The sequence below is a fragment of the Marmota flaviventris genome, chromosome 7, assembly GCF_047511675.1.
Source record: "Marmota flaviventris isolate mMarFla1 chromosome 7, mMarFla1.hap1, whole genome shotgun sequence".
In the NCBI taxonomy this organism is placed as follows: domain Eukaryota; kingdom Metazoa; phylum Chordata; class Mammalia; order Rodentia; family Sciuridae; genus Marmota; species Marmota flaviventris.
In genome coordinates this window covers 143,506,903-143,511,632 of record NC_092504.1, presented here as the reverse complement: position 1 = coordinate 143,511,632, position 4,730 = coordinate 143,506,903, and positions in this window count along the sequence as shown.

Below are 4,730 nucleotides of genomic sequence, written 5' to 3'. Positions count from 1 at the left end.
GCCGCGCCGACGCCCCGGGCCCCCTCCACGGCCGGGTGGCGACCAGGGACAGGGACCCGCAGGCGCGCTCCAAAAAGTTCTCCTCTGGCAGCCCGCAGGCTGGCGCAGGACCGCCCCGCTCCGCCCGCCGCGCCTCCGGGGCGCAGAGCCCGCCCGCTCGCCCGCGCGCAGCCCGCACAGCTCCGCCCCCGCCCCGCGCTCCCCGCCCCGGGTCCGGCGTGCAAGTGACAGTGGGCACCCAGGGTTTCCCGGCTTGCGCCCTCTCCTGCGGAGAAGTCACGCGGGCCACAGCTGTCCTGTAGCCTTGCCCCATTGACTCCACTGTGCATTGCTGGGTTATCCTTCAACACCAAGCCAGAAACCAGATGGACCCAAATCAAAACGCCAAACCCCTCTGTGGCCACACCCTGCCCCTCCCCCTCACTTCTAGCCCCTGGCGACATTAATCGGTTCTCCACCTTTGAACTGTTGTCAAAAGGTCGCATAAAGAGATGGCCGGGCCTGGATTGATTTATTGAATCCTTACAACTTTATGAAGGAGGCATAGGTACTATTATCATATCCCCATTTTTCAGGTGGGGGACACAGGCACAGAAAGTTCAGTGACTACTAGATTGCAGAGCTAGAATATAAGCCAAGGCAGGCCGGTTTTAGAACTCAATCTCTTAACCACTACTCAATATTATACAGAAAGTAGCATGTATGGGAGTCAGTGTTGGGTCATATATGGGGACTAAGAGCAGATAAAGATGACTTATGTGCTCCTGGGTCAGGGAACTTTGGTCATACAGTAGGACATTGATCCAACAAGAAATACTGAAGAGAGATATACAGGGAGTAATATGAAAATTGTGATTTGGTTCAAGGTAGAATTTGGTGCATGTGGGATATCAGGGAAGATATTCATTCAATAGATGGTTGGCCATATGGCTTGGAGCTTAGAGAAGAGTGGAGGGCTAGAAATAGAATATTGGCAGTCATCGACATAAAGACAGTAATGGAAGCCACAGGAAAAGAAGTGATTTCCTGGGGAGAAGTGTGTAGAGTTCATAGAGACCAGGAAATTCTATACATCAACATGAACTATAGATTCTCTGATGGTGGAATTTGAGATAGAGCTTTTGAGGGTGGCTGCAGATTGTCAAGGAATAAAGAGAGCAAGTAGGGCAGGGAAACCTCATCTTCCCCAATCAGTTCTACCTCAGTAGATGGCACTACTATGGACACAACTAGAAAAGTGCAGACTAGGGGTCATCTCTTACCTTCGTTTCTCCTTGACCTCTCATGCCCAACTTGTTATCAAGGTCTGTGGTCTGTTCTTTCCAAATTTATCCTAAAAGGGAAATATGGAGAGCAAGGAGGAGAGGGAAAGAGGAAGAGCAGGGGACTGTAATGGATCAAATGATATTCCATGCATGTAGGATACATCAAATGTACCCCACTATTATGTGTAAATATAATGCACTAATAAAAATATCTTTAAAAAAGAAAAAAAAAAAAAAGAGATGGCGGGAGTGCCTTCCCAGCTGCTGCTCCACTGAACCCCTGGGCCAGATGCCCTTGCAGCACTTGGAATCCCACGGTTCCGGGGCCTGGGATCGCCCTGGGATCTTAACTGTGAGTTTCAGCTGGTGGCGCTGACCGTCCAGGTGGCATTTGCCACCCCACTGCAGTCAAGTGGCCTTCCTTGGGCTCTGTCCACTCCACAGTGGAGTTGTTCGGACCTTTTGCTGTTGAGTCAGGGTCCTTTTAACGTTCCACGTACAACCCTTTGCCAAGCAAGCACTTTGCAAATATTTCCTCCTCCTCTGTGGCTTGCACTTCTCTCAAGGACCTGTCACAGAGCAGGGCTTGCTGCACCATTGTCAGGCCGATGGACTTTTCTTTACTGGTTGTGCCTGGGGTGTTCATCCTCAACTCCTCACCACACCCTGTGTCTTACACACTTGTCTCGTGTCTATTTCTAAGTGTTTTGGTTTCACCATTCTGCTCCACAGTCACATACAGGAATAAATACTGAAGTGGGTGAAGTGATTTCTCCTATTACTCTTATATTCCGGATTTATTATAGCTGTTCTAGGGCCTGTGCCCATGCATGTGAATTTTGCAGTAAGCTCATCTATGTCTGCAGGAAACCTTGCTCTGCTGAGTCTCTTGATCCATGAGCAGAGTGTATCTCTTCGTGTTTTTAGATCTTGGATTTCTTTCCACGGCGTTTTGCAGTTTTGGCATACAACCTGTGTACTATTTTGTTAGATTCCCACCCAAGTATTTCTATTTTGAAGCATTTGTACAGGTGTAGTTCTAACTTTTGCTTACATGTATTCATTATTAATATTTAGAAATGTGATTTATTTTGTATGTTGGTCTTAAATTCTGCAAAGTTGATAAACTTGCTTAATTTTTTGAGTTTTTCTTTTCTTTTTGTAAATTTCTCAGGCTTTTCTTTATTAACAATCATGCCCTCTGAGAAAGGAGACAGTTTTATTTATTCCTTTCTGGTCTGCATGCTTTTAATCTCACTTTTATTTATTTGTTTGTTTGCTCATGTTTGCCTTTGTGTAGGGTCAGATTCACAGTATGACCTTAGGTGGACATGAGCCAGTGGACCTCCTTGTCTTGTCCCTAACCCTGGGGGGTATTTGGTTCCCCCCTTACTATCAAGCCTGATATTGGTTCCAGATGTTCTTTACAAAGTGGAGGAAGTTCCCTTCCATTCTTAACTTGAAAGTTTTATCAATGGCATTGAATGTTGTCAAATAAACCTTCGTGCACCAATTAACACAACTGTGATTTTTTTCATCTTCATGTGGGAGATTACATGGACTGACTTTTGAATATTGAGTGAGCCCTGAAAGTCTGAGATGAAGTCCGTTTGGTCAGGGTTTGTAACTTCTTTATGTATATTGCTGAGTTTTGTTATCTATGAGTTTTAAGGTATTCTATCTTCAGGAGAAATATTGGGCTATAAGTTCTTTATTTTTGAAGTCACCCCCCAATTTTAGTGCCCAGGTAATTGTAGCTTCATAAAGTGAATTAGAAAGTATTCCCTATTTTCTGGGTGAGATTGTTTAGAATTCGTGTTAATTCTTCTTTAAAAATTTCTAAAAATCTCTCATGAAGCCATCTGGGCCTAGAGATTTCTTTCTCACTTAAAACACATAAAAAAAACAAACATAAGGTTAGAACCTAAAACTCATGAAACTCTTTAGAGAAGACATAGGGAAGCCTGCAGGACACTGCCTATGGTCATGGCTCTTGGACATGCCACCAAAAGTACAGGGCACAAACCCAAAAGTAGACACACTGACTACCTAAAATGTAAAACTCTCATGTCCCAAGGAGGTGACAGGCTGCAAGCACAATCTACAGAATGGGAAAATGTTTGCAAATTGCGTATCTGATAAGGCGTTAATATCCAAAGCACACAAAGACCTCCTGCATCTCAACAACAAAAATACCTGATTAACAAATAAGCAAAGAACGTGAAAGGACACAATATGACCAAACAGTCACAGGAACGGATGCTCAACATGGCTGAGAAGTAAGGAAACGCAATTCAAACTCACAAGCAGTCACACCACCTCTGCTAGAATGGCTGTCATCAAAGGCAAGTGTCAACAGGAGTGTGGGGACGGAGAGCCTCTTGCATTGTGGTAGGAGGTCAACGGGAGCATTCATCATGGAACACAGGATGAAAGGTCCTCCAAAATCAATACTGGAAGCACTGTGTGATCTAGCAATTCCACCTCTGGGATAGCCCCCAATATTTAAAGCAGGGTCTGGAGGAGACATTCTGCACACCCACATTCATGACTGCATCATTCACAACAGCCCAAGGTGGCAGCAGCCCAGTGCTCAAGATGGTAAATGGATAAAGGAAATGTGGTCCACGGACACAGAGCATAGAATAGTACTCAGTCCTGAAAAGGAAGGCACTGGGACACACGCTATAACATGGATAACTCCTGAGGACAGCATCCTGAGTGAAACAAGCAGCTCACCAGAGGAAAGTAGGATGGTGTCTGTGTCTGCCAGGGGCTGGGAGAGAGGAGGACAGGTGGTGCTTAATGGGTGCACAATTCCCATTTCTCAGGAAATGCTTTCAGTCTTCCCCCATTCACCATGAGGCTGGCTGTGGCTTTTCACATGTAGCCCTTTATGAGGTTAGGAGTTCCTTCCAGCCCTAGTTTATTAGTGGTTGTATCATGAGGGGTGCTAAATTTTGTCAGAGTCTTCCTCTGCATCTATTGAGGCAACTAAGTGATTCTGTCCTAATTCTACCGCACGGCGCGCTGCACTCACGGATCTGTGTCGGTCAACCGTCCTTGCTCCAACTTGGTCATGGTGCCCAGTCTCCTAACATGCTGTTGAACATGGTTGGCTAACATTAAGGGTTTCTGTGTCTAAATTCACAGGGATGTAGGTCTGTGGTTTCTTTCTTGTGTGTCCTTATCTGGCTTGGGTGGGAGAGTGACACTGGCTTCATGGAGTGACTGTGGAATGCTCCACCTCTTTCTATTTATTTCATAGAATAATTGGAGGAGCACTGGTGTCAGTTCTTTAAGGCTTTGGTAGAATTCAGCTGAGAATCCATCTGGTCCTGGGCTTTCCTTTGTTCTTTGTCGCCTGTTTAGGTTTTCTGTGTCTCCTTGATTCCATTTTGGCAGGTTGAATGTGTCTATGAATGTCTCTATTTCTCTAGGTTTTCCAACTTCCTGGAGCACACA